Below are 12,959 nucleotides of genomic sequence, written 5' to 3' on the forward strand. Positions count from 1 at the left end.
TGGCTGTGAGTCAGAAGCGGGTGGAATTACGATAATGACTATCGTGTCCAATTCAACAGGCTGAGAAAGTAAACTGTTGCATGCGATCCTTGCCTTCTTTGTAGTCCATGAAAAGAGATTTAAGTTGCAGACGATAACTTGCGTTAGAGGTGGGCGATAAACTGGTAGAAATGTTTCAACTAGAGATTTCGGACAATAGTCTTTATCGAGGTTACGCGCCCACGTCATGTTGCTGTGCACGTGGTCACGAAAACCTAATGTTTAAAACAAATGATTCTAGGCCATTGAAACACAAACAACAGTGCTAAATGTGTGCGCTGTTTCTGTGTGAGAGGAGCGTGCAAGTCGCGCATCCATTGCTCATTAAGCTTGTGATGCAAACTAACCCCGGATTTCCACCAACTGCGGAGCGGCTGCAGATCGACTCCGCTGCGTTACGGTTCCGCACTCCGCCGTCTGCCAATACCCACCAGTTTTGTATTTGTTGCAGAGCGGCTGCGTGCGGAAGTGACGAGGACCCATAAGGTCTTGCAAATTCACGTGATGATTGCGCGATATCTAGTTCTGTCTCCGCCCGTTAAATTATGACGTTTTGCTGGACCAGCCCAGATCACAACACGAGATCTCGCGAATTCAGGTATCATCACACGATATAGTCATGGCTCCACCCTGCGGAGCTGTCCGGCATCCGTCAAAAATAGAAGCTCTGCGTATTTGTTCCGGAGGGCTGCGGATGGCCGGCGCTGTGACGGATTTGGAACGCAGTCAGTGGAAATACACACATTGACTTGAATGGAAACCGATCGACTCCGCCGCCGATCCGCAGCGGATCCGCAGCCGGTGAAAATCCGGGGTAAGTGCTTCTATATAAAATATAGTTCTAATTTTTTATCCGCTAAAAAGTGCAACGTTTTATTTTGTGCCACCATACTTACTGGTGTAACTACTCATGTAACAGTCTTTAAATAAAGAAAACATAGAAGTGTTTGGTGGCTTCTGAATTTTTCCCTGTTTGGATCCTAAGGAATGAATGGGGCTAGGCTAAATGCTAACACATTCACAACGTGCTGTACAAAGATTAAGTGCATGTATTGAAAAAAAATAGGTATGTATTAATTCATCTAAGGTGAGGTAAGAACATAGTAAAATATTAATAAAGGGTGTTTTTTTCCTTTAACTTGTACTTACACACACTTACATTCCAAAGGAAATGTAAAACCGTGAATCTGATAATAGGGGCTCTTTAATTATTATGAAAAAAAACAGAGGTTTTAACTTTTGTAACATTATTTATAGTTGTCTTTGTGTGAAACTGTTTTGTTTTGTCTGCTGTGTGCTGTTTTTTCAGTTATGGTTGAGAGCTGATATGAAATAAAAAGGCATTGATGTTGCAGTCTACACCAAACTATTTTTTTTGCATCTAAAATTGTACTGATCTTTGTTTGATTTCATATTTCCATTTCAGTGACATTTCAGAGACAAAAAGTAATATTGACCTGTATGTTTCCCCCCATTCAATATATGTAAATTTACCACTATTGTTTTTCACTTCAATTTGGAGGGCACTGCGTTAGCGACGCAAAGGTCCTGGGATTGATCGCATGGAACATACTGATAAATGTATATGTTGCATTGTGTATGTCGCTTTGGATAAAAGCGTCTGCCAAATGCATTTGAGTATTTGAGAAAAGAATGTGTTATACTGACAAGGTTGTCGGTAGATTCTGGAACTAACCCTTGTGTTGCCGTGGTTACAATGCTGATAACCTCAAAATAGTCAAATATTGGCTGATGAATCGTCCCGGCCCACGCTCTTTACCACTTCAATGATGTATTTCATTTACCAGTAGCATCTGTGGGGAAAGTCAAACACATCAAGAACAGCAGTTCCGGGTAAAACAGCAGTTTGTGAACTCAAGTGTCATATCTGTCCAGGCTCTATTGAGAGACCTGAATGGGTCCGATCTCAATGAAAGCTGGTGGTTGTCTCCCCGACTAGACTTGAGTGTTGGGGTGTGTTTGGCGTTGTGTGTGTGGTAATGTCTGATGGGGGGGTTGAAAGTAGGATGAGTGGTTGATAGTTGTTTACTTCGACCGGGGTGCATGACTGTGGGAGGTGGGAGGCGATGTTGGTCGCTGGAAGAATAGATGCTGGAGGCCTCCTCACAAAGGGCGTGTTTAGAGGCCTATGAGTGTGTGTGGGAGCAGAGGCTGGACAGACAATAGGGTCGAGAGTTTCTTGTATTGCACCCCATTGCCAGCTGTCTCCCAGCACAGCGGCCTGCTTTGGTGGATGCACTGCTGAATAAATAATAGCAGCAACCCCTGCCACTCGCATGTAATGGCCATTGAGAAGGGAGTGCACACATGGAGGCCTTTGCACCTGTTCACCACTGGCCTGATGGTGTAGACCTGTGTGTGGCCCCTTTGTCACTTCTATATATATATTGTATGTGTGTATATATTAAAATGTAGTGCCAGTCCAATAAAGATGAAAGGGTTTTATGTTGAGTTTGTGGTTACTGGGCATTTCATCATCAGTTAAACTACATCATCGTCAGAATTTGACACCGCATAAAGTGGTTACAAGATTGTTAAATGCCAGTTAAGCTCAACAGCATTTGACAGGTACCTAGAAAACATTTGGACAGAAATCCACTTACATTGGAAGTCTGTGGGTGTATCATTGCTTATGTTTTGGTTGTTGACATACTTTTTTGATAAAGCATAACTCATACACCTCCTACCGATTACATGATAATACTATATTTGTTTTCGTTTACATTTTGGGTTTCTGTAGACATGCTTCTCGTGTCATCTTGATAATATACACAGTTACAGAAATATGTTTGTGGAAAGACGAGAGCTGAAAGTGCTTGTTGTTATTGTAAGTGTGCAAATAAAAGTAGACCCTTTAGAATTTCTAATGATGTCCTACCCCTAAATAAATGACAAGAAGTGGAGTATTTGTTAAGTTGTTTACACTCTGATGAAGGAAAATCCAACAGCCCACAAAGACAAATGTAGCAATGATAGTGTGACTTTATTTTTAAGTTCACGAAATTAAATGTGTGGTCAAAAAAAGTCCCTGAGTTTCAGATGTTTGCAGTTTGTATACATTATGCATGGTGCCTAGACTTACATGTGTAAGTCACCCTGTGAGACGGTCCTGACTTAATGAATGAATTATGACTTTGATGATAGTCCCATCAGTGTTTGTGTGCATGTGTATGGCTTCAGGAAGATATTCTGTAATTCTGTGCGGACGGTCTCATAAATTGAATGAACCATTAAACAAGTTAAAAAGTCTTTGATCTTGTCTTGGCTACATTGTATCATCTAAGAGCAAGTCCTGTAATCCATCACACACACACACACACCATGACAGACGCGCTGTCAGTGTGGCCACTCACAATGGCACAGTGTAAAATAATCCAGTTTGCTCCCGGGGGACACGTCTTTCACTAGAGTTTGTTCCCTGACCTCTGGCTGCTACAGCAACAGTTGGAGAGTTGCTCATGCCTCTTATTTTTAATGATTCATGAACTTAGGTCCCTCACAGGAGATCTAACCTGCTGCATTTAACATCACTTAAGAATTATAAACCATGTCCGGTAAGCATGAAATGCACATTATCATGCGCTTTATGAAATGAGATAAAGACAGCTTTGTTGCATTATGTGTATTCATCTGTGTGTTACAACATTTGAAATGCAGTGAAATTTGTACAGGACATTCATGAATGCTATAAAAGAAATGCACCTCACACCGCAAACGCTGCAGTGCATTTAACTTATACGGCAGGGACCTGACGAATATACGCAACACGTGTTTATTCAATGTTTGAATCACATGTTGTGTTTTGTGCAGTTATTTTATTTGCCATTAAATATGCACATTGTTTGAAAGCTGCTTTACAAAAAAATGCGTTATGTTAGAAAATAAAATGTATGTTTTTATTGTTATCAAATTAACTCTTTACCTGGCACAGGCCTTTTTGAGTGGGGGTGAAAAGGAGATGTACCCCTTTAAATTAATATAATTCTGGCATTTTTTGGTAATTTTGGTCTCGTTTTAAAGAAGACACTTTAGAAAATGTACGGAAGGGTGATTCTCACGAAATCCGACTTAAAAGGTGTCCAGCATCAGATTTTTTAAAAAAAGCCCTTGAAGACAATTTTTTTTTTTGCACATATAAGGTCTGAACTTACTATAACCATTATTTTTAGAGGATTTAAAAAAATATTTCCTAAAGAATTATTTACATTTTTTAGATTATCATTATCAAAAATGATCATTACCGCAACATGATATTACATAAAATATATGCATTTACAAACTCATGTTTCGGTAATGAGAACTAAAAAGTTGTCTAGGTAGTAGGTAATATGACAAACAAAATTTCAACTTTTATCTGGATAGAAAAAAATAAGAACTGCTTACCTGGTAGCCATCTTGAGTGTCACAGTCAATTATGTTTTTTGAAAATGTTAGTTCCTTGAGGGCTTAAACAATGAAAATTGTTGCGGAGAATGAGGATGATTTTCCTGGACACATTTATATTCCTTATTATTGTCTCTACATTTACCAATGATCACCAAATACCACGTTTCTTTACTGTAAATGTTTATAGTATACACTGTCAAAAATAAAGGTACGAAGCTGTCACTGGGGCAGTACCCTTTGAAAAAGGTCCTAATATGTACCATTTAGGTACAAATATGTACCTTTAAAGGTACATTTTGGCAGTTCAAAGTACTAATATGCACTCTTTGGGTACAAAGGTGTACCTTTTTGAAAGGGTACTGTCCCAGTGACAACTTTTGTACCTTTATTTCTGAGAGTGTAACTTGCACTGAAGCTTTTTATTTTTAAGATTTTTTAATTATAAATATTTCCATGTCAAAGAACCCAAATCCAGTCATGGACACGTTGCAGTAATGAAAATTTTTCCCTCAAATGTGGAAAAAAAACCAAAATTGGTTTGTATGTCATTTGAAATCATGTGCAAAATAGTACATGAAGAGATGTTTGTAACTGTATGCTTCTTATTTTGATACTTTACTTTGCATTTACTTTTTTATCAAAATGTTTCATGACACCTCATAAGTCTAATTTCGAATCACCCGGAAGTGTCTGGTGGGTGAAAATAAATAAGTCACTACATTATTATTACTGCTAAAAGGTTTTGATAAATTTTTAGACCTTTCCAACAATATAGTTTGTCATGGTAGATTAACATTTACATGAAAAATATTGAAGTAAAATCGGGTGTTTTGCTCATGGGACAGTGCCAGTTATTGGGTTAACATATAAAGATAGGTGATTATAAGTGTATTATGTTTTTATATATGTTCCATTGTGTAATTAATTTAAAATGCACATAAAACATTCAAATATAAAACATTATTCAGGAGTTAAGTATACGTTTATAATATATATTAGGAGGTGAACTTCAGCTAATTTTAAAATCTGTCATAAAAATCCACATTAAAGCCTGTTAATGTCACAAACAGAATTTATTGTTTTAATTAAGTGACCGCCCTAAAAATAGAAATATTGTATCATGATAATGTAGATATGCTGAACGCTGTTACCAGAAATGACCGCATTGAGAAGAACAAGGAAGAGGTTGAGCAAGTACCCTACTCCATTAGATAAACAATTCAACTGATCGACCTCAATTGCTGATATTTTATTAACCTCTACTTATTTTATTATTGATGTGTGTTTTAAGAAGGAAACACAATCAGATTTGATGCAAACCTAACAACAAAACTTATTTTGGCATATTATTCTCTCTCTCTCTCTCTCTCTCTGTCTCTCTCTCTCTCTCTCTCTCTCTCTCTCGCTTTCTCGATCACACACACGCACGCGCACACACACATACACACACACACACACACACACACACACACGCGCACACACACACACACACACACACACACACACACACACACACACACACACACACACACACACACACACACAGAGTTTGCCCAGGTTGTCATGATAAACCATTGAACTGTATCTGTAGTTCAGTGCCATCTAGTGGCTAAACTTGTTATCACTGTAAAGTTTACTTTAGTGTACAGCTGTGGGTAAAAGTTTTGAGAATGACACAATTTTTTATCAATTTTGAAATTCTGAAAATTATTTCTTATTGTAATTATAATATTAATACATAAGACCAGTCTGCTGCTTCAGTGTTTTTAAATGGCTTCTTGTCAGATGTTACTATGGTAGACTGAAGTATAATTACAAGCAATTGTCAAAGCTTTTATTGACAAGAAATTAAGTTTAAGTCGGCCACGGCTGTATGTATAGTCTTATATGGGATGAGGTTTGTCTTTGATTAAATGTTAAATATGCTTCATTTATTATGAAGCTTTCTTTATTTTTAAAGTATGATTTGATCAAAACATAAATATAATTTTTTGTTTATTTTATATTACAATAGAGATAAACTAACCAAAATATGTTACCCAAATTCAATAATTTTACAATAAATTATAAATAAATTATAATAAATTATTATAATAAAACGTCTTCATAATTTAATGTGAACTCACTCTGTGTTGAAAAGACAGTGAGTCAGACCTTTGACACATCACACTGTATTTGCACTAGCATCACATGTAGATTATAGATTATATGGAAAATTACACATATGAGAGTGTACCATGTGTGATATACATGGGATGTTTGTGGCTGGCTTCTCCATACAGGCTCAGGGCAGAAGCTTTCTGCACCAGCTGGAGGGCAAGAGCAGCACCAGGAGGGCAAGCTGTGTGCAGCTGGCGGGCTAAAATCTGTGCAAACCTCATGGGAGCTTCATGTCTCTAGGCACTTCATCTCCCCCAAACTGGCCTGACATCTCTGTTGCAGCTCATTGTCTGATGTCTCCTATGCCATCATCTGCACCTACTTATACAGATCATTCACAGAAATACACAAAACAGCCTTGGGGAGGTTTGGCCGCTGTACATGTCGCTGTGAGGCAACAGTGCTACCCACTGAGAACCTGTGCTGCCCCCACTGTTGATTTCATATATAGCATACTGTAGTATCCAGCGAGTCATTTGTTACTCTCAAACTTACAAAGTATTTTGGTGTGTTTATTGCCATGTGTGCACTTTCTTTTGCACTAATACAAACATCCAGTGATGTGTCAGTGTTAATCTATGTGCACACCCATATAGATACTCTTCTTGCTGTGGTCCATTGACACTAATTCATGTTAAGTGGATTGCCTTGAGCAGCCCTGTATTGCATGTACAGTAAGTTGTGTAATGCGTATGAGCCTTGTGTCGAGCCCGCACAGAGGACACACAATCTAATGCCTGATGATGTGTAAAACATGGTTAAACATTCCTTTACTACATCATTGAAGGTATAGTTCACTTAAAATGAAAACTGTCTTCATTTATTTATTGTCATGTCGTTCTGAACCTGTATGATTTATTTCTTCCATTGAATACACAAATGTAGATGGGACCCACTCACTTAAGAAGTTTAGACTGCATATATGATGCATTATACAGCATGTTACTTAATGCAAAAAGAAATTTTCATGTAAATTTGTGCATTCCTGATTTTTTAAGTACATTATTTTTTAAGGGATCACTATGGTGAAGGATAGCATCCACTTGTTTACGGAGTCTCTGTTGTTTTAAAGACGATAATTCAGACGCCGTTCTGTCTTGTGTCTGGTTGTCTTAAAAGGAGATATGACCTTCGCCTGTGTAAGGGGATCAAGCCTTTGCCGGCAAAAATACAGTACATCAAATCCCGTGAGCTTTGCAAGCAATAAGCATTGTCGGTTTTACTCTACTCCTACCCTGAAATCGCATTTGACAACTTCACAGCTGCATCACTTATTTTCGCTGGAGCTGGTTAGCAAGTCTGAGTCTGTTCAAGTGTTGGTCACGTTTGATAAGCTACAGTCACTGACAGGCTGATGCTGAGATCAGTTATGTAAACACTCATATTTATGTTTTTGTTTCCTGCCAATAAAACTTTTAGGGGCACCAGATTAAAACAACGTTTTATTAGATTGAAGCAATGTTGCTGTAAAATGATTTTTTTTTCTAATTACTAAAACTTTTCTTTTTTTTGTTGATGTCACTTAGATCATGCGTACTGTTGGATAATGTTGACCAATAGTCTAATCGCAATGAAAGGGACACTCCACTTTAAAAAAAAAAATAGGCTAATTTTCCAGCTCCCCTAAACAACAATCCATTCAGCTGATCTCCGGGTCTGGCGGTACTCCTTTTAGCATAGCTTAGCACAATTCATTAAATCTGATTAGACCATAAGCATCGCGTTCAAAAATAACCAGAGTTTCGATATTTTTCCTATTTAAAACTTGACTCTTCTGTAGTTACATCTTGTACTGAACGTAAAATTAAAAGTTGCTATTTTTTTAGGCAGATATGGTTAGGAACTATACTCTCATTCTGGCGTAATAATCAAGGACTTTGCTGTTGTAACATGGCTGCAGCAGGCGCAATGATATTACGGAGTGCCCGAAAATGTAACTTTTAATAGCTGGGGACTATTTTCGGGCACTGCGTAATATCATTGTAATATCAAAATATCGAAACTCTTTGGTTATTTTCAAGTGCGATGCTAATGGTCTAATCAGATTCAATAAATTATGCTAAGCTATGCTAAAAGTGTTACCACCAGACCCGGAGATCGACTGAATGGATTCGAAAAATGGTAAAAATCAATTGTTTAACTCTGGGGGAGCTAGAAAATGAGCCTATTTTCAAAAAAGTGGAGTATCCCTGTCCCTTTAAGGCAGTGGTCTCAAACTCCCGGCCCGCGGGCCATTTGCGGCCCGCCCTCCCCCTCTCTGCGGCCCGCGTCACCTTTCAAAAATATAACATAATCTGGCCCGCAGAAAGATTTTTATTCACTTTGTTTTATATTTGTTTGATTTTTGATTTAAACGTTCAAGTGTTCGTTTACATGTCACGTCTAACAACGCGTTAAAACGAGTCAAAGTGCTCAGGAGCGGAAGTTGCGCCGTGATGTCAAGGATAACGGAATGCGTGATCGGATTTTAATTCCTCAACTGAACCTCGCGTCCATCATATCATTGTCACCACGCGATCAGTTAATCTGGTTGGGACTTTGTAGTGTTTGTAAAGAGAAGATTTGTTACTTCCGGGTGGATATCAGCTGTTACTCAGAAAAGATTGAGCTGCGGTGGGGTTCACATCAACAAGTCACAGCTTCTAATACGGACTACCGGCACATCCGGGAACTTGACTGTAAATTTCGTCACTGCCCCTTTTTGGGGGAAAATAAACCAGACCTTCCATTGACTTCCATTCAAAATAGCAGAACAAAGCAACGTTTTTACACAGCCGGCAGGCGTAAATAACTTATGAAATCACACAGATTAAACATGTTGAGTAATTATCTATCCACCCTGCCTGCCATAGAGCACGAAATATACATTAACACATTTAATTTGGTCAATATAAAAACATGTCCCTTTTATTCTCCCAGCGTCAAATTTGTGTGTGTATTTAAAAAATAATTTTAGATGGATAAACCCACCCCACACATATTTTTAAATATTCTTTTTCCACTTGTAAAAACATCAGTTAAAATGGGTTGCTGACAGCAATTCACATAAAACAGTCATAAGTTATCAGTTGAATCATCGCTAAATTCATGAGAACAATTAACATGTTTTTGCATATTCATATGACAGCATGTAGTTTAAAGAAACACATTCACAAAAGTAGATTCCCTGCTGAAAAAACATAACATGTTTCAAAATCCAGTGTGCACTAACCACAAGATCATGGGGCAGATTAGAAAGCAATACTTTTGACATTACTTTTTGAAAGCAACTGTTTGCTGGGAGAGAAAGAATGTATGTGTGTGTGTGTGTGTGTGAATGAGTCAGAGTGTGAGTGTTTCGCTGCGGCCAACTCTGCCAAACTGACAAAGTGACTCCAGCCGCTCTCCTTCAGCAAGCTGCTGCGGTACATGGTGAACAAAACACACCAGTCACCACAACCAGCCAGCTCTCCCTCCCTCGCACTTTCTCTCCATCCGTACCACACAACCTAATGCTGCCCACGTCTCTGACCACGTGCCGGTGCCCGGGCTGCGCTGTAGCGGCTGTAGTGGGTGCTCGTGCCCAGGCGAGCTGGTGCCGCTTGGAGTGCCCGGCGCGTGCTGGAACGCGACAGCCCGCCGGTCCCAGTGCACCCATCACATGGCCATCTTTAAGCCATCTGCAAAGCAGCGCGCTTCCCGCCAAAGCATTAAATTAAATCCTTGTTTGGGCTGATTAACAAATGGCCTTGTTTTTCCGTGTTCCACGGGCTTGTTTTTGCCTCCTGTCCTGCTGAAGCTCCATCACGTCGGAATGAGCGTGGCAGAGGCGACGAGTCTTCGGAAAGTCTCAAGAGTGGTTGAGATGTTTTGGGGGGGAAGTTTGCTCAGGATCGCGTCTGTCTCGAAAGCGGACCGTCCAATTCCCCGTCCCACCGCCATCAGGCTGTCACAGACCACAGACAAATGAACAATTAATCTGGGCTTGTAATTGAATGGCACCCAGTATGATATTTTAATTGTGCAATGTGAGCTGTTTGGAACTCGAAACTTAATTGGAATCGGGTGGCATATTTGCGTTCCTGTTGCATATTTGCAGACAATCGGTCAGGTAATTTCTGAAAGCTTGTTAGTCCTCTATTCTGATTTAACTTTTGGTAATGTTTTGGAAGGCTAGAACCACGTATTCGGAATCGTGAAATAATTCAAGAATCATATAAATATTGTAGGAGACGTGCACTCATGAGTGTCTTATGGTCGTTATGGCCATGGTGCTTGGTAATAATGGTAACCAATAGGACTGTTCACTTTGACCAAACGCTCTGGAAACTTGAGGGTGGAAGCATCACCAGCGCCTGCCAGACCAACTGTCCGCCTACTGTTTTGGATTTAAGAAACAAATTTCACGATTGAGAAGCCAGTAAAAATGGTTTGATGAAAGCGCACTGGCTGGGTTCAAGCAACATTTGCTTTTAGTCATGCAGCCCCTTCTGTTCAACCCCTGGCTCTGTCATCAGCACAGTGATTGTATATATTCTACCCTGTTTAACAAGACACCATGACTGATCCAGGAACAGATTTGCAAAAACATGTACGTTTGTCCACACTGATCTTTAAACAACAATAGTAATGTTATGTAAACAGCAGCGCTGCAAGATATCGAGATCGGTGAAATACCGCAAATACAAACCTCAATATGCATATCAAAATGATGCAATAAGAGAAAGATTTTAATTCTTTAAGAATTTGACACATGTTGGTTATAATTTGTAGTTTTAAAATATATTTTATTATACAGTAATTTAAATTGATATTACAAATTAAAATTGCATAAAGTATATCACATTATTTAGTAGCAAAGTATCACACGTCACATCTTTCTTTAGTATTGTGCAGCCCTTTAAAACCATTTGCTCACTTTGAGGTACGGAAAGGTTTTGCTTTGGAAAGAGAGATGTTGATTAAAGTAGAATCGAACCTGTACGTTCCACTTGAGCACCACAGCTCAACATGTCTAGCACCTCGTTGTTTTTTTTATAGTGTTCATACTGTCATGTTCTGTTCAGGATTCCCACGGGTCCTTGAAACCCTTGAAAGTTTGTGAATCTGGGGGAAAAAATCAAGGCCCTGGGAAGTTTTTGAAAATATACATAATGAATCTATTTTATGCAAGAATTTTTCTGGAAAAAAAATCCATATTATTTCATGTGTCGTGTAGGATAATATCATAAAAATTCTAGACTTTTTAATGCTAAACTGTTTGCTTTAAATGCTTATATCTTCTGTATGCGAATGTTGATTCATACCAAAATGCTTTTTTGCATAGTTGTGTTTGACACATGAAAACTTCTTGGGTTACGTATGTATGTTGTTCACTGAGAAGGGAACGAGACGCTTAGTCTCCCTTGTCATACTTCCTGCGTTCCTGTAACGCCGTCTTTGGCAATATTTCAGATAGCGATATACCTCCTGGTTCCCATGTCACCCTGTCTTTGTCATTAAACCTCACCATTGGTTGAATTTGATATACACATTTAGACGCACTTACCACTGGAGGCGTCCCCAAAGTGTCACGCAGTGACGCAGCACGAGTTCCCTTAAAAGGGAACTGTAACAATGTCTCTTAAAAAGTAACATGATGTAACCTTGCTCTCACATGAAATGTGTCCCCACATTTAGTCCTTGAATTTGCGGGTATTGGACCTGGAAAGTCCCTGAAAGGTCCTTGAATTTGAAGTTAACTAAGGTGTGGGAACCCTGTCTGTTACATATCAACAACCCCTCTCACTGAAGTTTATTCTCAAGTATATTAGTAATACTGTTATTAACAAATACATTTAGTCAAACATTCTGGCGGCTCACAGCCCACTATTATCCTCCATCTTTTTTCCCTTCTTTTTTATACCTTCACTTGTAAGGCGGATGCCTCTGTTCAGCTGTTCCCTCCTACCCAGCGATTCCTCGTCCTCATTGAGGCATACCGGCAAAGACCTCCGTCTCCTCAAATTAACATGAGCAGGTGTTTTTCTCTGATGTGTTAATTAGGAGAAGCTGGTGTCATTATGCTTTAAGTGGATGTTACAAATAGAACATGTTGTTTATTTTCTCTTCTGCTGAAAAAAAGTGATCAGAGCTGTCACGAGGCTCATGTGTCACTTAGAGAAGATCGTGGCTAATTATCAGGAGTTCAGAATCAGAAAGTACACGTCTGAGGAATCTCCTGCGTCTACGCTCGAGACCATACCAGATTGTCCATCTTGATAAATAAGAGATCAGCAGTTTAAAACAGTTTAGTTCTGAGGTTAAATTCTGCATGTTTTATTAAAGAATTGTCACTTACATTTGGCTGATGCTTTTATTCAAAGTGACTTAAA

General features: G+C 39.0%; 1 protein-coding gene across 2 annotated transcripts in view; it reads left to right on the top strand.

Moving 5' to 3' along the window:
* The window catches only part of akt3a (v-akt murine thymoma viral oncogene homolog 3a), a 114,752-nt gene that overhangs the window by 64,866 nt on the left and 36,927 nt on the right, over positions 1 to 12,959 (top strand). The window lies entirely within an intron of this gene.

Source organism: Misgurnus anguillicaudatus, chromosome 11 (assembly GCF_027580225.2).
Source record: "Misgurnus anguillicaudatus chromosome 11, ASM2758022v2, whole genome shotgun sequence".
NCBI classification, from domain to species: domain Eukaryota; kingdom Metazoa; phylum Chordata; class Actinopteri; order Cypriniformes; family Cobitidae; genus Misgurnus; species Misgurnus anguillicaudatus.